Source organism: Ambystoma mexicanum, chromosome 6q (assembly GCF_040938575.1).
Source record: "Ambystoma mexicanum isolate Mex_15411 chromosome 6q, UKY_AmexF1_1, whole genome shotgun sequence".
In the NCBI taxonomy this organism is placed as follows: Eukaryota; Metazoa; Chordata; class Amphibia; order Caudata; family Ambystomatidae; genus Ambystoma; species Ambystoma mexicanum.
Window position 1 is genome coordinate 1,510,189,617 of NC_090937.1, and position 24,908 is coordinate 1,510,214,524.

The 24,908-nt window shown below is 47.1% G+C and overlaps 1 protein-coding gene across 2 annotated transcripts in view; it reads right to left on the reverse strand.

Annotated features, from left to right (window-relative positions):
* LOC138516807 (catenin alpha-2) overlaps positions 1-24,908 on the reverse strand; it is a 3,575,147-nt gene that overhangs the window by 41,965 nt on the left and 3,508,274 nt on the right. The gene's annotated exons all lie outside the window — the stretch shown is intronic.

Below are 24,908 nucleotides of genomic sequence, written 5' to 3' on the forward strand. Positions count from 1 at the left end.
CTATTGGTGCAGTGTCAAACACACCGATAGTAACACCAAAGCAAAGGAAACACTCCCGCAAATCTATCACCCTTACCCCGATCTCTAGGCGAATAAAGACATTTGCACTTTATGCACAAAACGCAAAGCAAAGAGTGCATGATGGATGAAACACCTTCTGTGCAAACAGCTCCTGGTATGGCTCTACAAAATGTGTCTTTTCATCAGCCAACAAATTCTGATAGCGCCATTCATCCGCCCTTGCATCTGACACAACTATCTTGGCCAATGCACAATCAAAACCTATTTACCCGATGCTAGAAATCATTTACCAACTGTAAGTCATCTATCTACTGTAAATGAAAGTGCTATTCATGCCCCTGATTTGGCTGATGTGTCTAATATTTCTGTTCATGCAAGTGAAGGGAACATGAGTATATCTCATGAGGATCTTACTTGTGAGGATGCAATAGAAGGATTGATGGGTTCAACAATTCAATCCATTCATGATTCTTTTCTATTGCCCACTCCACAGCAATGTTTACCTATTAATAATTCAGCTAATGCACTAGAAAATCTTGCCTTGATAGAAATCACCTTGGCTGCCATAAATACCACAGTAGCCAGCTTATTTAAATTGTTTGAATCTCTTGATTTAAACATTTCTAATCAAGCTGGTCAGATCCAGCAAATTGTTGATTGGATAGCTAAACTATCAGCAACAGATGTGACCTCGAAAATTCTAAACGTTGTAGATGTTTCTGATGGGTCTAGCAATCCTCCAGGTGGGAAAAAATTTGCAAGAGGTGAGAGCAGTATTAAACCGGTATTACCATATTTTGCTCACATCATCTGCTCGGATACCTCCTCTGTAGCAAATGACATACACTTAAATGACTCGTGGATCAGTCTTGATAGGAGTGCTGAAAAGACTTGTCCCGTTGGGAAAGCAGGATGCACCATTACTGATTCTCAAAGCTTGTCAAAAGTACTTGGTACAAAACCAAATGTGCTTAAGCCCAAGCCAGTAATAAGAAAGCAACTTTGAGTCGCGCGACAGGGGCAGATGACCCAACAACCCATAGTGCCTTCTATAGCTTTTTCACCGCCTTTGCAAGTTCCTCTAACTTCACATTTAGTGAATTCCCAGAATTTGACCACTGTGTCAACTGGCACGCAGGTGGCGGACACGAACACAATGCCTGTAGGCATTCCAGCTGATTACGCTCCTCTGACTGAGATTGTTGATCTAATTAAAACAACAGTGCCCATGTTTCCATGGGCAGTGTATGTTGCCCAAGTGCCATCAACAGGTTTGAGTTGTGTTAGACCCTCTCAAGCGGCACCACGCCCTATTAACGTAATTGATTTAACAGGTTAACATGGCATACAAAGGCGTATGGTCTCAATAAAGGCTACAGTTGATGCCTACCTAAACGAACGTGTGGCCCTAGCCCTGCCTCCTAATCCTTTGACTTTGTCTAGGAATGACACTGTTACTAACTCCTCCCTGGTTAATACAAATACTAAAGTAATGGTGGAAAAGTCCAAATCATCCATCGAGGTTCACAATCAATGGAATAAATCCTGTCCGGTACCTGAAATGAAGGCTGCAAAGCTACCACCGAAGCTTATAAGCAAGATTGAGACATTACGAGCAGGCAAACAAGTGTCCAGGAATACTTTTACAAATTGTCATTCTCTTATCCTTAAATGTAGAGATGCTCCGTTTGAAAAATATGATTTATACATGTTTAGCATATTAAATATTTTTGGGAATGTCAAAAATCTGCAAAATATTGCTTTGAGTGATATTGATCAAGTTGAATTTGTGTGTGACCAGAATTTAGCAATTGTGCGTTTGTGGATTAAGTCTGGGTTAGTATTGAACTCAATCTGGAAGTAAAAAATGGAATTGTTCAAAATGGGTTTTTTGATTGCTCAGGATCCGGAACGCCTTATAGCAGAATCACAAAATTGTGAACAGCATCAAATACCCAAATTACACATTCAAGGTCCTCCTGTGCCTATTGTGGCCCCATTGTAATTCCAGACGGGAAAGAATCAATTCTACGCAAGCATAACCATTAACGGAAAGTCCTCAAATTAATTATTCGTTAGTCTGCTGGAATACCAGAGGTCACTCTCATTTTCAATGGTCCTTTCCTCATGACCTCAATGATTATGATATAGTGGCTCTCCAGGAGACGTGGCTTGTGAAGACCCCATGTGGGACAACCACAATGTCGTCTTGTTACCAGCTCTGACAACAACCAGGGGGAGACCTTCATCTGGCCTGCTAGTGGCAGTAAAGACTAGTAAAGGGCTAACCATTAGTACATGGGCTTCCCCTAATAATGTCATTCAGTTAGTGAAAATAACTTTTGCTGATCAAACTTTAGCCCTGATTAACTTATATCGTAACAGGTTGGGTCTGATGATACCTTTTACAAAGACCTATCCACTCTTCTGGAAGTAGTTCCTAGTGACCAGTCTATTACCGCAACAATGGTAGTAGGAGACTTAAATCTCGATTGCATACGTTCAAACAAAGCTTCTCAAATGCTTGCAAGGATGAGATGGCTTACATTTGTCACAAATCATAACTTATGCATGGCCAACGGATCGATTTTGGATGACATCCCTCTCAAGTCAACATGGGAGAGAGGAATTTCAAATTCTATCATTGATTATGTATTCACTTCGGATACTCTTTTCCACAGGGCTGTTAAATTTGAAATTCTGACACAATCGGCTAGTGACCATCATATGCTGACTTTTCTCTGGTAAGGAGAATCTGATCACAATCGGACTAAACAACATTGGTCTAGCTAGGTTTTTTGTGTGAATGCTACGAAAAGGCGCTTTAAATGGTCAAATGCATCTCTTGATGCCCTGAATTTGGCAACTCAAGGCCTAGATCATTCGAAGCATGACTTTTATGCAGATATCTTGCCCTCTTTTGAAACCCAATTTCTGGGAAAACTTCCTTATGTGCCTAATCATAAGCATCAAAGTGATCAGATTGTCCAACATATATAGGAAAGAACTAAGAGCAACTCTCAGATTGTCTCCCAGCGAACGAGACCTTACTCGCAGGAGGCTGAGATGTCAATATCGAAACTGGACCCGGGCCAGAAGAGCAAAACTCTATCAGCTAGACAGTGAAGCCTTTATGCGTTCAGCCAATAGCAAAAACTCTGCTCAATTGTGGGCCTTGCTTAACAAAGTGTCCAATCAATCTCAAGCAAGTCTCCAATTGTGCGGCGTGACTGAAGCACAATGGCTTGAACACTTCTCGCAATTATATGCGGATGTGAAATATGACGAGTACATTTATACAAATCCGGCTACAGCTAATTGGAGCTTAGAATGCTCTTCAGAAATAATAGAAGATTTCATAAAGAAATCATCTTCATCCCGTGCCGCGGGGCCGGATGGCTTAAATAATTATATGTTTAAGCAAAATCCATCCAGATGGGCCGGTATACTGAATAATGTATTTCAACAAATCATTATTTCAAAAACCATTCCAACATCATGGAAGTCACCTCTGCTAGTACCGATATTTCAGAAAGGTGATAGGGGGTCGCCGGCAAGCTATCGTCTGATAGCATTGCTTGATGTACCGGGAAAGATTTTTGCTCGACTGGTTCTGAGAGATTTCTCCATGTGGACGCAGGTGTGTAATCAACGAGATCCTTGCCAAACTAGCTTTGTTGCAGGTTTAGGAACAACAGTCAACCCATTGACTCTCAATGCCTTTAAATCTCAGGCCCAATCGTCAAAAAAACCGATGTACTTCGCTTTTGTTGACTTACACTCAGCATTTGATTCAGTCTACCGAATCAAACAGATGGAAAAATTACAGTTGGCAAATTGTCCCGAGACCCTGTGTGATATTATCCGCGCACTACATTTGAGAACCACTAGAATGGTGTGATTGTCCATACTGGGCCTCTTATCATCAGTGATCTCAACATCAACGGGGCTGAAGCAGGGATGTATCCTCGCCTCAGCCCTCTTTAATTTTTTCATCCATGATCTACTACAGGCCTTTCATCAGGTTGACTCTGATTCACCAAAGATGAATGGCATAATAATTAAAGCCTTGTGGTATGCCGATGACCTGGTGTTAGTCTCCAAAACCCTGGTAGGCTTACAGAAATTAGTGTCTGCTTTAAGTGCTTATTCCGATGATAATGAGTTGGTAATCAATCTCAATAAGACACAAATAGTCATCTATGCACCTAGGCTTAGCAGAAGAGCATTATTCGATTGGAGAATTAATGACATGACTGCGGAAGTGGTACCTACTTATCTTTATTTAGGCATTTTATTTGATGGTATGCCTTTAATTGATTTGCATTCTAAGATGTTGGATCATAAGATCATGACTGCAATTTCGCAGAAAAGGATAATACTACATAAATTTGGTAAATGTACGATTAGGCCTGCCATTATCTATTGGCAACAAAAAGTTCTGCCTACAATCTTGTATGGCCTAGAATCCAAAAACATAGTGCAATCCACACTCTTACATAAACTAGAGGCAACATTTTGGACAGGTGTGTTACACCTTCTTCAATGTGCACCTGGGCCATGGCTACATCTTGAACTAGGGTCTAACGTTGTTGAATGCTGAATATCATTGGAGGCTCTGTGCCTTGTTTCGTAAATGTTTGACCTATACAAGATCTGATGGCATATTAGCAACATTATCAGCTTATATGTTGTCCTCTGAGCATGCATTTGTCAAATTGTGGACTTCGTACATTTACAGAATTTTGGCCAGAGCTGAGGTAAGTTTGGATACCCTTCTTGTGAATCCAAACAGAGTAAAAGTCAAACTATTCAGTTTGGATTGGATTGACACCAGAATCTAGTGCCTCTCGTACAAAGACTCTCAAGTCCTAGCTTTTGAACATAAAAAACTTAAAGAACTCACACCTTATCTAAATCAAGCCCCAACACCTCAATTGAGGACGGCCATCCTACGTCTACGATTCAACTTATTTCCAACTCATGATTTACTGACTAGAAAAAGGTTGATGGATCCAAAACAGAACTATTGCAGGTTTTGTGAGGTTATTTCTCTTAAAGAAACCCTCAAGCATATCATAACTGAATGTCCAGCATTAAGTGATTTAAGAAATGCATATTTCTGGAAACATATGCCATACTTCAGTGCAATGCACCCAGAATCCCGATGGTTGGTAATACTGTCCACCAAATCCATAAGTGTTCGCATTGCTACGCATAATATATTAACTGCTTTGAATTTGGGAACGGGTCCAGTTTCAAGTACGGGATAGGAATCTAAGGACATTAATCTATTGTGGAACAGTTTCCTGACTGATGATATAAACACCCTATCAGGATGCTTTGTGATTTAATTATGTAAATTTTAGTTGTGGCAATGTTGGTGATGCACTGTCCAGCTTGTAAATTAAGACACTCATATTTATCTTTTTAATAAGTTGGAAATCATTTGTGATTATGATTGACATTTTAATCGAGAAATTTTGCTTCTTTTATTTTGGTTTTCCTTTGAGGTGGGAAAAAAAGATTTTTTTTTAAAGTAAGTCATATGTAAATGTAAATTCATTTAACTTCTGTTTTCATTATGGTGATTTGTAACTTTTGTCACTTTTATTAATGCAAAATTATTTATTAATGTGTAAATGAAATTGTTTAATTTTGAAAAAGTTGAGTTTTCTCAGCTATATTCAATAAACAAAAAAACAAAAAAACAAAAAAGAATCCCCTATTTCACCTCCCTGCCAACACTAACAAAGCCTGGTGCACTACCATTCAGGATGTCCTGTCCTCCAAAGTGAACATGTTACAATGCAAAATAGCTTTGCAAAAAAATCTTCTAGAGCTCTCAGCTAACACACCTCACTCTGCAGGCACTACCACCGAATTCCACTTCACTCAAGTCACTAAGGACCAGGTCCTCAAAACAATAGCAACCCACAAACCATCAAACTGCAAAGGTGATGGCTTCCCTGCTAAAGTAGTCAAAGACTGGGCATCCACCCTAGCACCTATCATCACCGATTTTGTTAACATGTCGTTCAACACCAGTGAAATACCAGCACCCATCAAAGTAGCATGGGTCACACCCCTTCTCAAAAAACCAACACTTTACCCAATAATCCCTACAAATTACAGGCCCATCACAACAGTGCCATTTCTCCTAAAAAATCATCGACAAAATAACATACACCCAAGTACAAACCCACTTAGAACAAAACCAACTACTAGAGGACAGACAATCAGGTTTTCACCCCCGACATAGCACTGATACCACCCTTCAGATGGACGCCATCAGGGACTCAGGTAATCTGTGCATCCTTCTACTTCTAGACTTTTCCGTGGATTTTGACTTAGTCGACCATGACAAACTATGCCAAACTCTATCCACTAACTTCCACTTCTCTAAGATAGACACCAGGTGGATAAAACCTTCCTCTCCAACCGTACATCAAGAGTCACCCTAGGGGATGAAGCAGCTGCTCCCATCATAGTACATCTAGGAGTACCACAGGGATTCTGTCTCTCCCCCACACTCTACAACACCCATACAAAGCTACTCTTTGCGGCATTAGACGCCATGAAAGTCATTTACACAAATTTCACCGATGACACACAAATTCGTATACCCATCACAGGCAACCTTAAACAGAACTCGGTAACCATTAACACAATCTACTCCCTAATCCAAAACTGGATGGCCAATAACAGCCTCTGTCTCAACTGAGAAAAAAACGAGATTCTCATAGGCGGCTCCCCAGCCAGACGCAGTAAACTCCACCCGGACTATACATCCATAATGATAGACGGCACACCTATCCCCATCTCTAATAAAGTCAAAACTCTAGGAGTTCACCTTGACTCCAGTCTCACCATGAATAATCATATCAGCGCACTTGCCTCCTCCACGTCTTATGAAGCCAAACTCATTTCACTAAGCAGGTCTTTCCTATCCACTGAGAATTGCCTCACACTCGCCAGAGCGCTGATCCTAACTAAGATAGACTACTGCAATGTCCTACTGCTAGGCACTGTAAAAGACCGGTAGGGGGTGTCTGTACTTCTGCTCTCTATATGGTAGAAGAGAGGCACAGAAGACCCCAGCCAAGATTCTCTATTACGGTAGCAATGGACGAGCAATCAAGGCCTAGCTTCTCAGGAGGTGATGCAGGCTGGTTCTTAAGTACAGTGTAGTCCCCAAGCCCCCACAAAGGAATGTCCACACACTGTATTGGTTAGAATACTACAGTCTTTATATAATCAATATTCAAGGTTATGTACACTTATCATAATAACTCACTTTGTACTTAGGAAAATCAACAATGGCAAATATATACAATTCTAAAGTGGTACCACCCTTTGTATTAGATCTTATTAAAGTGCATCAACAATACTGTAACAATGTCACACAGATCAATAGAGTGAAACCAGCAATAGAGAGAGGAGAGAAAATAAGATGGTTGAGCAATAGGCAGAATACTGGCCCTTACCACTAGACACAGTTCTGTGTGGAGATCCCCCCACCTGGGCAACCTGTAAAATAAAGATATAGCACAAGCCCAGTCCATATATTGTTCTGCAAGTCTTATTCCCTCCTATAATGTTTTTACCCCCCCAATGTACCTGGTGGAGTCGACAGATCCTTCTTGAGCGATCCCCTTTCAAGCGGGAGACATGGGGCGTCGAACGACCGTCGACAAACAGGGTAGAACGGCCTCGATGAGGCGGCAGCTTCGTCCGAGTGGTGCTCGTCGGCGTCGGAGCGTCGGCGTCCTGCAAGGCAGAGGCGTGCGGGGCACCTCGGTGACAATAGTTCTGGACCGCAAAGATTGTGGAGACGGAGGCCCAGCAAGGGCGTCGAGTCGTTCGAGTCTTTGTGGTCTTCGGGTGGCGGGAAACCCACCGGCAGGTTTCTCCTCGGCGCGTTGGTCGTCCTCGACTTTCTCCGGCAGGATAAAGCGGTCGAAGGTGCGGACGAGGGAGTCCTTCGATTCGAATATTCTTAGGCAAAGGAGCGGGCGGCTCCGGTCGTCGGCGGCACGGCGTCAAGTGGTTCCCACGGCTGGGCAACACAACTTCGACGGGCCTCCAGCGGTTACACAAACCTGCGAACCCTGGTCGACGGCAATGGACTTCGACGGCGGCGATGTCCGGGTGCTTCACTTCGATCTCTTCGGCGGTCCCGTCTCGGGTCGGCAGCCTTTCGAGGGTCTCACTTCCTTGGCGCTTCGGCGAAGATGGAGCGGTGCTCGATGGTCCCTCGGAGCATGGGAAGAGGGCGCCTTACCAGGTCCTCTCTCGGGTCAGTCTTCGACGATTTCGGCAGCCTTCGGATCGGTCGAAGCAAATGCAACAGCAAGTCTTCTTCTTCCAGCTGGACGTCGAGGATCAGCAGTTCCAGTTACTCTTAGAGTGGAGACTCAACTCCAGAACGCTTCTGAATGCTTCTGAACGCTTCTGAACCAATTACCAGTGGTGAGAGGTCCCCAGATATACTATTCTGTCTCTCATCCACACTGCTGGCACACACTCAGCAGCCAATCATACAGAAGGGCATTCATGCAGTCAGTCAGCCAATCAGGCGCACAGTGCATTCAGGCCATACTCCTCCCTTTCAGACACTCACAACAAGGAATGTGGATTGGGACAAGTACCCAGCCATTCAACACTACACACTGCATTCAGGCCAGTTTCGGGCAGGGCTGTCTCAGTCTTTGTCTCTCATGCCAGAAACCAGACAACCACAACAAGGAGTGTATATTGGTCACACACTCCATTCACCCAGGTCCCACCCACAGGAGGTACCCACAACATACAGTCACTGGGAAGGCTCCAGTCAGTCTAGCTGGGCCTTCACAACAACACCATATATGGAACTTCCACCCAACAGCCAGTCAGGGGGAAGGGACAGAGTCAGGGCTTCCCAGGACTTTGGGAAACAAGGTAACAGGCAATAGAAAGCAAGAGGCCACAGGGGCCATCTTGTTTCCTATCAGGAATCAACTGATCCTAATGGCAGGGCCTGGGTATCCCAAAATGGAGGACACCCAGAGCACCTGTCAAATTCAGCATGGAGCTGCCACCAGCCCATACCCTGCTCTGTGGGCCAACCACAGGTGCCCAAAAACATACACTATGGGTACAGGGTTGTACCCCTACCCATGGGAGCCATAAGGGTATCCCATGGGTCTGTTCACCAAACCAAAAGAGAGAGCTGCACTGCCAGGAGTCCCACATGGACTCCTGGGCAGAAAACATGACAGAACACACGATAAAAAGCAGTAAAGGACAAGGATTCAGAGGCCCTGTCCCTCTGATGCATTTCCAGCATCACAGTCGCCCCCCCCAGACTGAGGTGGAGGGTGTCTAATCTCCCACGGGATAGACACCCTCATCCAGACGGTCAACATACCTTCTGGAAAGGCCATCTGCATTATCGTGACTCTTCCCTGGTCTGTGCGCTATGGTGAAGTCTAGCCCTTGCAGGCTAATGGACCACCTGAGCAATTTCCGATTCTCACCCTTCATCTGCATAAGCCACTTCAGGGGCTTATGATCTGTTTGGACCTTGAAGGTAGACCCCGTAAGGTAGGGCCTAAAATGCCTAAGGCTCCAAACTATGCTAAAACACTCCTTTTCAACAGTAGCCCACCTAAGTTCTCTACCCTTGAGTTGTCTACTGATGAATATGATAGGATGTTCTCTCCCTTTGTCATCTATCTGGGACAAGACAGCTCCAATTCTGGTGTCGCAGGCATCTGTATGGACGATAAAGGGTCGACTGTAGTCAGGCGCACACAACACAGGTGCCCTACACAGACTTTCTTTCAAGCCATCAAAGGCCCTCTGACAGTCTTCGGTCCAATTAACCTTCCTAGGCTGTTTGGGTGAAGTTAGAGCTGTCAGGGGTGCAGCTATGGTTCCATAGTCTGCCATGAAATTGCGATAGTACCCAGTGAGGCCCAAAAAGGCTCTCACCTGAGTTTGAGTAGTGGGAGTCTCCCAGTTCTGTACATCCTGTACTTTACTGGAGAGAGGTTGGATTTGACCCCCTCCTACCTCATGACCAAGATAGGTAACTTTCCCCTGAGCTATCTGGCACTTGGTGGCCTTGATAGTGAGGTTAGCCCTTTTCAAAGCCTGCAACACCTTATCCAGATGTGTCAAATGCTCTTCCCAGGTGGAACTGTAGACGGCAATGTCGTCTAAGTAAGCCACACAAAAGGCTTCCAGCCCACTGAGCGCATGGTTGACCAATCTCTGGAAGGTGGCAGGGGCATTCTTCAACCCAAAAGGCATGACCCTAAACTGGTAGAGTCCCTCAGGTGTTGAGAAGGCCGTCTTTTCCTTGGCATGGTCCGTCAGAGCTATTTGCCAATAGCCTGAGGTAAGGTCAAAGGTGCTCACAAATTTGGCAGCACCTATGGTGTCGACGAGCTCATCAGCCCTGGGCAATGGGTGCAGGTCAGTTTTGGTGATGGAATTGACTCCTCGGTAGTCCATACAGAACCTCCAATCCTTGGTACCCGCCTGGGAACTTGCCTTGGGGACAAGGACCACTGGACTGGACCAGGGACTGGTTGAGGGTTCAATAACACCCAGATCCAACATCTTGGCGACCTCAGCCTGGATGTGGTTCTTGACGGTATGTGACATACAGTAGCACCTGCTTTTGACAGGCACACTGTCACCAGTGTCAATTTCATGCCTACACCACGGTGTAAGGCCTGGCGTCAGTGAAAACAGAGAGGCATACTGTTGGAGCAAAGCCCTGCAGGCCCTCTGTTGCTCTGTTGTCAAATCCGGAGAGAGATGTACTCCCTCCACTGAGCCATCCTGAAGGTTGCTATGCAGCAAATCAGGAAGGGGCTCACTCTCATCCTCTTCTTGCCCTGAAGCTAGCAAGAGACATGTGACTTCTGCTCGTCGGTGGAAAGGCTTGAGCCTGTTGACATGGAATATCTGAGGGGCTACCCCAGAGGCTCCCATGTCAACCAGATAATTGACTTCGCCCATCTTGGAGATGATCCTGAAGGGTCCAGTCCACTTGTCTGCCAAAGCTCTAGGCTTGGTAGGCTCCATCACAAGGATTTCCTGTCCCGGAGTCCAATCCACTTGCGAGGCTTTAAGGTCATGCCAGTACTTATTCAATTCCTGGCTGGCCTTGAGATTTGCTGTTGCCTGACCCATCATCTGTGTCTTCCTCCGTCTGAGGCCTAACACATAGTCCCCCACTTGCTTGGCGGGACCTGGAGGGGTGGCTTCCAAGCCTTCTCTGATCAAGGCGAGGGGCCCCCTCACGGGATGTCCAAAGAGTAACTCAAAGGGGCTGAAACCAACACCCTCTTGAGGTACCTCTCTGTAAGCAAACAGCAGGCATGGCAGGAGGAGATCCCATTTCCTCCTTAGGGGTTCTTCCAAAGCCCCTTGCATGCCCTTGAGAGTTTTATTAAATCTCTCAACCAGACCATTGGTCTTGGGGTGGTAAGAGGTGGAGAAATTGTAGGTTACCCCGCACTCTTTCAACATGGTTTTCATGTAACTAGACATGAAGTTGGATCCTCTGTCAGAGACAACCTCCTTGGGGAATCCATCACGGGTGAAAATGCCCAGGAGAGCCCTGGCAACCACCTTGGCAGTAACAGTCCGAAGGGGTATTGCCTCAGGGTACCTGGTGGCATGATCTACCAAGACCAGGATGAACCGATGTCCACCTGAAGTGGGAGGGTCAAGGGGACCGACAATGTCGATGCCCACCCTCTCAAATGGTGTGCCAACCACTGGCAATGGCTGCAGTGGGGCAATGACACTGCCTCCAGTCTTGCCAGACAACTGACAAGTTGGGCATGTCCTGCAGTGGGACTCCACCTCTACTCCCATCCGTGGCCAGTAGAAATGGGCAGAGAACCTCTGCTTAGTCTTCTTGGTCCCAAGATGACCAGCCAAGGGCACCTCATGCGCCAACTGCAGTAGGAAGGGCCTGTAAACCTGGGGTACCACCAACCTCTTGAGGGCACCAGGTTCAGGCTTAGTGGGCTCACTAACAAGGAGCTCACCCTCCCAATAAATCCGGAACGTCCTAGGCACTTCTCCTTGTGCCTGGGACAGGGCCTGTTTCCTCAGTCCCTCGAGAGAGTGGCACTCTCTCTGTCCCTTACAGAAGTCTGCCCGGGAGGGTCTCCCTTCAGCTAACAAGCATTGAAGGTCGGGATGATCCTCCGGGTTGAGAACCTCTCCCACAGGAGAGTCTTCTGTCTCTTCTCCCACAGGAGTTGAGTTTGGGTTTTCCACTGGACCCAGCCCGTCCGGAGCATGGATCCCAATGGGTGCTGTCGGAACAGCAGGAAGAGAAGGTGTTCCCTCCACAGTGGTGGCCTTCTTGGTCTTCCTTCTTCTTGCCTTAGGCCTCGCCTTTGGCTCGGGTACCTAACTCACAGCCAGACCCGGTGTCACCTGTGACCTAGTGACTGCAGCCGCAGTCATGGGAAGACCATCCGAGATCAACCCCAACTCTACTAGATCATTTCCTAACAGAATGTTAGCAGGGACATTGTCCTGAACCAGGACAGGAAGCTTTGCTGTCTTGTCTCCAATCATGAGTGTGACTAAGGCTACAGGCGATACTTTGGGAGGCCCACCAGCTAACCTGGTGGTTCTCAGAGGAGCACCTACATAGTCCTCTGGCTTGAGCAGGGTCCTGTCCACCACTGTCATGCTTGCCCCAGTGTCTCTCAAACCAGTAGAAGGCTGGCCATTCAAGAGGACACTTCTCAAAAACCTACGGTTGTTCTGTGGGATAGTCGCCAGTACTTCTGCATACTGGTCCCAGGCCCCAAGGGACACTAAGGAAATCTCTACCAGAGCACCAAATGTGATCCCGGTAGAGGAGGGGAGGACAGTGGCCTCCACCTCAGACACGGGGTAAGGGTAGGTCAGGCTGACAGCCTGTACTCCAAGCGCCTTACCTTTACACTTGGAGTCACCCCTTCTGTGATCCAGAGCCCCACAGTTCCAACACGCTCCAGGAGTGCGGGGTATGGTACTGGAGCCACTGGGAGCCTGCTTTGCAGCAGGTGGACCACTACTCTTATTCCCACCCACAGATGACTTATCCCCACTAGATTTTTGGGTCTTGGGAGAGGAAGGTTTAGGTTTACCCGACTGTGACTGCTTGTGGGACTCCTCAGCTTTCTGAGAGGCCCCCTTTTCTTTGTCCTTGTCCTTCCCACTGGAGTCCTTAGGGGACACCCGGTGGGAGACCCACTTGTCAGCCAACCTAGCCATCTTAAAGGGGTCCAAAATGTTCTGGTCAGCCACATACTGACGCAGCTCTGGTGAACAGGCTTCAGAAAAATGCTCAAAAAACAAGAGGTGGGACAATTCAACAAAAGTCTTAACCTTGTATCCATCGATCCACCCCATCATGTTCATGTGCGCAGCACTCACCCAGTCAACCCAAGACACATTCTCTCTTTTCTTAAAATCCCTGAACCTTCTAAGGTATTGGGTAGGTGTCTTGCCAAACTTGGCAATCAAAGCAGATTTCATACACTCATACTGACCCCTTTCTTCCACACTCAGCTTCAGAATACAGTCATATCCAGTTTGAGGCACTCTGCTTAACAAACACTTAGCCCAATCTCTTTTATCAACATCATGAATCGCACAAGCCATTTCAAACGCTTCAATCCATTGGAGGATATCTGAACCCTCCACAAATACACCAACCAAATCTTTCATAAACTTGGTGGCTGGGGACCTGACACTCTCACTGGTTTTAGCTGAAGTCTCCACTCTAGCTTTCTCTAGCTGGATTCTCTGACATTCAGTGTCCTGGCTCTTGAGTTCAAGGTCCTTATTTCTGAGTTCAAGATCCCTATTCTTGAGCTCCACTTGTTGAGCCAACTCCTCTTTCTTAAGTTCAGCATCTATTTCCAACTTGCGGTATTCAAAGGCCAATTTCATCCTTAATAACTCAAGCTCCAAGGAATTGCTGGGGTTTGGAACAGAGGCAGCAGGAATGGCGGCATTCCCAGAAACAGATTCAGCAGAAACCCCAGGGGCACAGTTCTCATTGGTTGCATTCCCCCCCTCATCAAGAGTTTCACCATCAGTCTGGTAGTCCACCAGGGCAGCTATCAGTTCAGCCCTAGACTTATCCACAAAGTCTAACTCCCTGGCTTCATAAGCACTCTGGAGAGCCTCCAAGCTCATCCGAGTCAATTTGCCATTTGCAATAGACTCCATTGTTTGTAATGCAGTTATCTTGTACACAACTAAACCTTAATTTAATAAAGTGCAGATATTTTGTAAGTGGCACGGTTATACACTGATTCTTAAAACCCTAAGCATCCCACTGCTTGCCACCAGTGTAAAGGACCGGTAGGGGGTGTCTGTACTTCTGCTCTCTATATGGTAGAAGAGAGGCACAGAAGACCCCAGCCAAGATTCTCTATTACGGTAGCAATGGACGAGCAATCAAGGCCTAGCTTCTCAGGAGGTGATGCAGGCTGGTTCTTAAGTACAGTGTAGTCCCCAAGCCCCCACAAAGGAATGTCCACACACTGTATTGGTTAGAACACAGTCTTTATATAATCAATATTCAAGGTTATGTACACTTATCATAATAACTCACTTTGTACTTAGGAAAATCAACAATGGCAAATATATACAATTCTAAAGTGGTACCACCCTTTGTATTAGATCGTATTAAAGTGCATCAACAATACTGTAACAATGTCACACAGATCAATAGAGTGAAACCAGCAATAGAGAGAGGAGAGGAAATAAGATGGTTGAGCAATAGGCAGAATACTGGCCCTTACCACTAGACACAGTTCTGTGTGGAGATCCCCCCACCTGGGCAACCTGTAAAATAAAGATATAGCACAAGCCCAGTCCATATATTGTTCTGCAAGTCTTATTCCCTCCTATAATGTTTTTACCCCCCCAATGTACCTGGTGGAGTCGAGTTCTTCGAAGAGGCGTCGACAGATCCTTCTTGAGCGACCCCCTTTCAAGCGGGAGTCACGGATCGTCGAGAGGCGTCGAGAAGCGTCGAGGAACTCGCCGTTCGGCGGCGGGGAATCAACGGCCCTTCTTGAATGCCTTCCCTTTCAAGCGGGAGACACGGGGCGTCGAACGTCCGTCGACAAACATGGTAGAATGGCGTCGATGAGGCGGCAGCTTCGTCCGAGCGGTGCTCGTCGGCGTCGGAGCGTCGGCATCCTGCAAAGCAGAGGCGTGCGGGGCACCTCAGTGACAATAGTTCTGGACCACAAAGATTGTGGAGACAGAGGCCCAGCAAGGGCGTTGAGTCGTTCGAGTCTTTGTGGTCTTCGGGTGGCGGGAAACCCACCGGCAGGTTTCTCCTCGGCGCGTTGGTCGTCCTCAACTTTCTCCGGCAGGATAAAGCGGTCGACGGTGCGGACGAGGGAGTCCTTCGATTCGAATGTTCTTAGGCAAAGGAGCGGGCGGCTCCGGTCGCCGGCGGCACGGCGTCAAGTGGTTCCCACGGCTGGGCAACACAACTTCGACGGGCCTCCAGCCGTTACACAAACCTGCGAACCCTGGTCGACGGCAATGGACTTCGACGGCGGCAATGTCCGGGTGCTTCACTTCGATCTCCTCGGCGGTCCCGTCTCGGGTCGGCAGCCTTTCGAGGGTCAGTCTTCCAGGGCGCTTCGGCGAAGATGGAGTGGTGCTCGATGGTCCCTCGGAGCATGGGACGAGGGCGCCTTACCAGGTCCTATCTCGGGTCAGTCTTCGACGATTTCGGCAGCCTTCGGATCGGTCGAAGCAAATGCAACAGCAAGTCTTCTTCTTCCAGCTGGACGTCGAGGATCAGCAGTTCCAGTTACTCTTAGAGTGGAGACTCAACTCCAGAACGCTTCTGAACGCTTCTGAATGCTTCTGAACCAATTACCAGTGGTGAGAGGTCCCCAGATATACTATTCTGTCTCTCATCCACACTGCTGGCACACACTCAGCAGCCAATCATACAGAAGGGCATTCATGCAGTCAGTCAGCCAATCAGGCACACAGTGCATTCAGGCCACACTCCTCCCTTTCAGACACTCACAACAAGGAATGTGGATTGGGACAAGTACCCAGCCATTCAACACTACACACTGCATTCAGGCCAGTTTCGGGCAGGGCTGTCTCAGTCTTTGTCTCTCATGCCAGAAACCAGACAACCACAACAAGGAGTGTATATTGGTCACACACTCCATTCACCCAGGTCCCACCCACAGGAGGTACCCACAACATACAGTCACTGGGAAGGCTCCAGTCAGTCTAGCTGGGCCTTCACAACAACACCATATATGGAACTTCCACCCAACAGCCAGTCAGGGGGAAGGGACAGAGTCAGGGCTTCCCAGGACTTTGGGAAACAAGGTAACAGGCAATAGAAAGCAAGAGGCCACAGGGGCCATCTTGTTTCCTATCAGGAATCAACTGATCCTAATGGCAGGGCCTGGGTATCCCAAAATGGAGGACACCCAGAGCACCTGTCAAATTCAGCATGGAGCTGCCACCAGCCCATACCCTGCTCTGTGGGCCACCCACAGGTGCCCAAAAACATACACTATGGGTACAGGGTTGTACCCCTACCCATGGGTGCCATAAGGGTATCCCATGGGTCTGTTCACCAAACCAAAAGAGAGAGCTGCACTGCCAGGAGTCCCACATGGACTCCTGGGCAGAAAACATGACAGAACACACGATAAAAAGCAGTAAAGGACAAGGATTCAGAGGCCCTGTCCCACTGATGCATTTCCAGCATCACAGGCACCTCTAACAAAAACCTAAACAAACTTCAAATCCATCAAAACAAAGCCCTTAGAGCAGCTTGGGGCCTTAACAGAAGAGAGCACATACATCAACACAGAAGGGATGCTCATTGGTTACCGGTACAAGCCAGAATCCTACACAAAACCCTCACCATCACCCAAAAATGTATCTCAAACAACGCCCCTATCTACCTCAGCCAAAGCATCTCCCACAAATAAAAAGCCAGAACGCTCAGATCCAGTGCCAATACCCATCTCCACATTCCACGCTTCACAACCTCCAGAGCAGGTAACGCTAGCTTTCCTGTAGCAGCTCCCGCATCTGGAATTCTCTCCTCACCCACCTCAGTAACAAATCCTCCTTCCCAAAGTTTAAGAAGTTACTCAAAACTTGGCTGTTTAATACATTCTAACAGTGCAAGCCCAAGATAGCGTGTTTTCACCCACACAACTGCCTCACTACACCCAGGATCTACATTACTGTCTGTAACCACCCAAAATACAGGCGACTGCTCAAGACGCCCATGATGAATGTAACTGCTCAAGACGCCCATGATGAATGTAACTGCTCAAGATGTTTTAAATATATGCAATTTCACAAGCTACTAAGATGTATGTCACTATGCCGTGATACCTAAGGGTTTGGGCGTATAATCAAATACAATAAATAAATACATATTATGCCCTACAATGCATTGTAGGGATGTTAGGATATAACACTGTTTCAGTGTCAGCACAAAACAACAAAACCCTGAACATTTGCCAGGTATTACTAAGGGAAGTATTACTGAGCCACTGCCATGTGATGCTGATGAGACCACACACAACACAAATTACTTTTATGTACCCGCACATCGTAGAGTCAGTCACGAATCAGTAGACACATTATGCTCACGTTTAATTTCCTTAGAGGGTAAAAACAAAACAACTTCCTCATGGAAAGTATTTTCAAGAGCCGATTTCACATGTCAATGAGCATAATTTGTCTTTAGAAGTGCATGACAGTGGCCATATTACAGTACTTTTTGGAATCATAACTGGCAAATGAGTGGTGTTTTATTCTTTTGCACATTCCATCTGTGACCTAGCTTAATGTCTTTCGGCCTCAAGTCAGGACACCCAGGGACGTCATTTGGGGGTAGCGAGAGGTCGCAACTGCGACCTCTAAGGTCTCCCTTGCAACCTCTGTGGTCACCCTTGCGACCTCTAGAAAAAAATAGAAAAAAAGAGAAAAAAAAGGTTTATTTATTTATTTTTTTTGTAATGTAAGCTCATGGGCTGTGGCCAGCGCCATGTGGCTCTTTAGTTCTGGAGTGGTTGGCTTTCTTGTTAAAGCCCCGTTTAAAAAAAAAAGAAGAAAAAGAACAAAAGGAGTGACACAAGTCTAACACGTTCAGCACTGACCCTAAATAAGAAAGATTAGGAATACCAAAAATGTGTGTCTTTCTGGAATTCTGTACAATAATTGCTAGACTCATTAAAGGTTTATTTCAGGCACACTTCAGGTGGTGAGTCACGGATTTAGTCTGTTCGTAAACGCCTCAAATCAGCCTTTCATCCTTCTGAGGTGGATAAATGAGTACCAACACAGGTTGGGTGATATTGGGTGTATATTTTTTCTATATAAAGCGCTTAAGCGTAATTGCTATATAATAACACATCATTATCATTTGGTCGTGGACGTCTGCTTGCATTCACAGTAATTTGGTAATATGGGCCTATATACACTGATCTTAACGATACATATGGCGATCCATTCTTGTATGAAATGTACATCATATTATAGCGATATTGTAACCATGTTTCTTGTAGTGTACTATGCTATGTGATAGCACTTCCTGTTTTGTGAACGGGTGAAAGGCCACGTTCCATCGCATCCCACGATATCACTTTGGAGTGGGGTCAAGTGACATCACTTCCTGTGATGTCACCAGGGGGTCAAGGGTTGTGTGATGTCACTTCCACTACCCCTGGCATTTTGGTGAAATGACGTCCCTGAGGACACCCTGTTGGCCAGCAAAGCTCTTCCTCAGCTCTTCAGTTAGCCTGCAATCAGGTCCTCTGGACACGAGTCCAAAACTCACGTGATAAGTATGCGTACACCAATAACTCTAGGACCAAACAGGGGAAAACACTAATTTGTAAACCGAAATGGATCTTCGGGATCCAACACGCAAACATATGTTTGTACAGTAGTTGCTGTAAACTAACCCAAACTATCTGTTAAAGATCTCAGCACAAACAATTGTTAGGTGGACAACAGAAAGATTAAGAAGATAAATATCACACAAATTATACATCATATAAACACCAAATAAAAAAATATAACAATTTAATAGAATTAAAAAATTAAAACAGAGGGCAATATTTTCTATCAAACATCAATGTAGGAGCATTCTCTATAAAACCAATGTGTTTTCAAAATATCCACAAAGATCAATATAGGACAATTCAATTCATGCCATATATTATTTCCAAAACAAGCAATGCAAGAAAGCCTTTCATAAATAAAATAAGATGAGGTAATGAACATGTGTAATATGTTTACTCAGTTATGAGCGATTCACATAGGAATGATCACATTGTTTTCAGCAGATGCTACTGAAAATATAATTCCCTGTGAAGTTAAATCTGTTTGCAATAATGTTTCCAGCTTGAAAAATGTGTGTACATATATATGGAGAAACTAACACAACAAATGTCTATTTAAAGTTCCTTTACCTCTCTCTGCGGAATGAATGTGACAAATCCTGTTTAATTCGTCCAGGTACTGTTGGTAGTATTTCATAGTTGGCCAGACCAGTGATTAATTGACTTAATTTGCATTTTTTCAATTATAAGTAAGCAAGCCACGGGGACTTCAATGCAAGCCTAATTATATTTAGCAGATTCTGCCTCGGTGGTGTTTCGTGTTACATCATCCCTCCATACCATGAGGGAGATGAATACGACTGTAACTATGGCGACTGCCCCGGCTTATGTACAGAGCCTCTTGTTAGACATTGTAAAGAGGTCCTTGTTAGAGTTCCAGCTGCCAAGTGTAAAGCACTCAAGTTGGTAACGTTGAAGGCCAACCCATCTCAAGTTCTTTCTCACCAAACATTGTTTTATTAATCAGAATCTGAACCTATTGACAAAACCGACATAGAATAAACTTGAAAGATCTGAAATTCCATTTGATAAGACAAGAAAGGGTTATTATAAATACAGATATTGATCTTATTTTATTAAATTAAATTATGTTTTATGCGACAGGTAAGACTACTGAAAAGCTCAATAATACACCTTCCTATTAAAAAGAGTATTATCCAATTGAAAAGGCAAGCCGAACAGTAACTAAACCAAGTGATGACACAAAACAATGATCATCAGAGTGCAGTACTGTCGTCCAAGAACAAAGCATTACAACACATCACAGAATTACCTGTGTTTATAGGTGAAATGGTGAGACCTAAAAATTAGAACTAGCAGCATAGCAAAAAAAAAAAAAAGCTGTGTAGATTTAAGGGCAAATAAGTGATACTATGCAAGTGTCCTGCAGGTATTAATATACGTACAAAGGTTGATAAAATAAATACTGCTAAAAATATATAGGCTAATTCATGGAATTAGTACTTTCGCAGTGCAAAGTGACTTTGCTCTGCAAAAATATACTTTGCACTGCTCTCCGAATCAGGGAGTTTGTTGGCAGTGCAAAGTCACTTTGCACCAGTGCAAAGTCACTTTGCACCATGCTAAAATTTCCATAAAATAGTCCCATAGACCGTAAATGAAAACAATAAAAAGTAAGTAACTAAGCACAAAACACAAGCAGACACACACTCCTGTAAATAAACACAGAAAATACACGCTGATGTAGAATAGCAGGGTTTTTTATGCACAATGTAAATGCTCAAGAAGGTGTTTTGTGTGAAAAAGGCAGAGAAAGTGGGTCATAAAAGTAAGAAAGGTCCCAGAGGTGGAACAGGGGGACAGGGCCTCTCTACAGTACCTTAGTTATTTGTCAAGAATGCTTGAAATCATCAAGTTGGGCGACTATGCACTATCCTGTGGTCAAACTGGTGTCGAGACAGGGTGAGTTGAATTGATCTAGCGACGAGTTGGCTTCAAGTTATCATCAACGTGGGGCTTGGTGTCTACCAATTTACAGGGTAATTCATAGAATCCAGCGCACAAGTAGCGCACGCGGCTGGCGCACAGCGTGCGCCTGCGATAGTCTGCGCCAGGCACGTGCGCTAAAACTGATTTCCGCGCACAGCGTATTCATGGATTTCATGCTCCCAAACCAGCCGTGGCGCAGAGAATCGCAGCGAGCCTGCAGCAGCGCCAGTAACGCCCCCAAGAACGCCCTCGCGCAAGGAAAAGCCATCAAAATCGCTAAATCATCGCTAAGGGCTGCGCTAACCCTGGACCACTTCACAGGGCAGGCAAACAAGGAAAGCAAAGCGGGCAATCTTCAAATCAGGAGTACGCGGGAAGTTCTACACGCGACTAGGCAGGGTACGTGTATTACAGGGGTACGCGTGAAGTACAACACGCGATTGCCCAGGGAACGTGTATTACAGGGGTATGCGTGAAGTAGAACACGCGATAGGCCAGGGAACGTGAATTACAGGGGTACGCGGGAATTATCACACGCGAACAGCCAGGGAACGTGTATTACAGGGGTACGCGTGAAGTAGAACACGCGATAGGCCAGGGAACGTGTATTACAGGGGTACGCGTGAAGTAGAACACGCGATAGGCCAGGGAACGTGTATTACAGGGGTACGCGGGAATTATCACACGCGAACAGCCAGGGTGCATGTATTACAGGGGTAGCGGGAAGTTCAACACGCGATTGGCCAGGGTACGTGTATTACAGGGGTGCGTGGGAATTATCACACGCGAATAGGCTGGGTGGGCCCTCACAGGTGTACCCTGTACACCCTCCACGGCCCCTGCAGGCAGCCCACAAAACAGGGGACTACCCTGCACACCTGATCATGTCCCCCTGCACCCCCATCCACCAGGGGCACCCTCCACCAGGCCCCCACCCATGTCTCCCACCACCCCCACCCCCCAGCAGTGCAGGGGCACCTGCCAGCAGGCCCCCACCCATGTCTCCCACCACCCCCACCCCCCATCCACCAGGGGCACCCTCCACCAGGCCCCCACCCATGTCTCCCACCACCCCCACCCCCCAGCAGTGCAGGGGCACCTGCCAGCAGGCCCCCACCCATGTCTCCCACCACCCCCACCCCCATCCACCAGGGGCACCCTCCACCAGGCCCCCACCCATGTCTCCCACCACCCCCAACCCCCAGCAGTGCAGGGGCACCTGCCAGCAGGCCCCCACCCATGTCTCCCACCACCCCCACCCACCAGCACTGTGGGGCACGTGGCCAGCAGGCAGTCAGGCAGCAGCAGATGGCAGGTGGGAGCGTGCTCAGGGCTCTGGGGGACTGTAATTTGGCCTCCTGGCCAGGAGCGTGGTCTTTCGTGTTTGAACGCGTGGACAGCCTGATAGGGAGTGGTTTTGCACGTGAAAATCCCACACTCAGCGAATCGCGCGAAAACCCATCACCAGCATATGTGCGTCTATAGTTACCTGCACGTGCAGTGTCAAAGCGTGTGATTGGTGAAAATGGATCTACACGCAGGAGTGACAAAGCGTGTGATTGGTGAAAATGGATCTACACGCAGGAGTGACAAAGCGTGTGATTGGTGAAAATGGATCTACACGCAGGAGTGACAAAGCGTGTGATTGGTGAAAAGTGAGCTACACGCAGGAGTGTCAAAGCGTGTGATTGGTGAAAAAGGATCCACACGCAGAAGTGACAAAGCGTGTGATTGGTGAACATGGGCCAAGCACGTACACGCCGTAAGTGACGCTGTACGTGTGGGCCTGTATATAAGGTAGTGTAGAACACCATTTCCTTGTACGTGCTTTTCGTGGAGAGCGAGTGGGTGAATTCTGTACTTCTTGTCGTTTCACACGCGATTTACTTCACAGCGTTTCCAGTTCGTACTCCCTGTTACCTCTGACAGCTTTTTCTCTTTTTCCTCTTGTACTGGTTTACCTGGGCCTGTTCCCTCAAACAGTGTCCCCTTCTACTGTTGTCCTGTCTCCTCAGACAGCGTACACATCTTCTTTTGGCGGGGGTGTTGCCAACCAAACGCGCTCATTTTTCACGCTCTTTTACCTGGCAGACGGTGAGTCACGCACGTATCTAACTTCTGTGCTTGCCCCGTGTGTAGCCTACCCCTTCAGAGGTCATTCTAGGCTGCGTGTGACACGCATACGTTCATTTTTGTGTTACTGGATGCCACAGCGTAGTGCAGGGTTTTCCATCAGCACACGTGGTCTAGGAGGGGTATTGTGCACGTTCCTTAACTTTTTTGGGGTGCCTGTGCGTTGCGTGACCCGTCATCTTTCCCCAGGGGTGTCATATAGCCTTGCCACTGCACTAGGGTACGAATACCATCTGGTACCCAACCTCTTTGACACCCAATTGCCCAGGACAATTGTGCACACCGACTCCCATACGCACAATAACATCAGTGCCATGGTTGGGAGGCGTGCAAGCCGTAAGGGTGGCAAAGGTGGCCGAGCCAAACGTGGTGGCCGTGGAGGATCCACTAGGGGACGTGGTTGTGACTTGCAGGGTGCCCCTGTCCCCCCCAGTCTGGAGGACCAGTCAGGGACACCCATGCCCCCCCCCCAGTTGAGGGTCATGTGGCTGATACCAACCCTGATCAGCCCTTGTCGGACCAGCCCATTGTGGCACCAGACCTGTCCGAGGGTGATCCCATCGCTGACATCCAGGTCAGCAGGTCCACTGCACGTGCACCGGTGCACATTGGTGTCATCAGGGCACGCGCATCTATGCCAGATAGGTCATCTGCTGGCCCCCGTAGCCAGGGTGTGGCTCCATCCACCCCACCTCTCATACACCCTGCCAAGACTGTGTCGGTCCTAGTTCATGCACCTCAGATCAGGCCTGACCCCATCCCTCTACCCCCAATGCCTGCACCTACTCCCATGCTGAGTGTGCAATCCCACACACCCAGTACTGAGTCCACCACGGCTCCTGCCCCTAGTGTCCACAGCGGCGTAGGACACTCTGGATCCCCATCCCCTTCCAAGCGCAAGAGGAAGAGTGCACGTCCGGCACAGGCTGATGCCCCAGGCACGGCTGCACAGTCCGGCCCATCAAGGAAGCCAAGCTTCACAGACGCCGAACTGAATGCACTTGTTCAGTATGTGTCAGATCATGATAGGGAAATGGTCATCGTTGCAGGGTCCAAGACCACACATGCCAGACGCCAGGCACACTGGCAGACCATTGCTGACAGAATAAGTGCCTTTGGAGTAGTGAGGCGCACAGCTAGTGATTGCCAGAAGCGCTGGAATAACCTTAAGCGCAGGGCAAAGGATAAGCTGGCCTCAAGTCATGCCGCAACCTTGGTGACTGGAGGTGGGTCCCCAGCACAGGAAATAGAACTCACACCACACGAGTCCATAGCTGGATCCTACGTCACCGAGGGACAACTCCAAGGTGTGGGAGATCTCCCTGATTACGAGGCATCATCCGGTGAGTGCACATGCATGTGTGTATTATCCATGTGCATGGTGTGTGTGTGAAGCATTCATGTTGGGTGCCTGTCAAGGGGGTGTGTGGCAGAGTTGATAGTGGCACCCATGTGCCTCATCCAGTATGTTCAGTGCAACACCATCTGCCCACAGCAATATCCCTACTGGCAACAGTGCACATATGGCCCTACACCATGGAAGTTGCCCTTGAATTGTCATTTTGTCACTACATTGTTGCTCATACTCCCCTGTCTATTCATCTGATGTCTTACATACCATTCCTATACTTTCCCCCAGCCATTCAAGTTTCATCTTCACATGCCTGACATGCAATGATACCACATGCTAATGCGTCCTCTGTATATAAATGCCAACCAAAATGCTGTCATACTGTGGATGTTGCCTTGACATCCACCTCCTACCTGTGTGCTTTGGTACCGTCTGGTTTCGAGCCCCATTCCCTCACACTCCATGCTGCTCTTCATGGTCTATCTTCCCTGACTTCTACAGTTCAGACCATC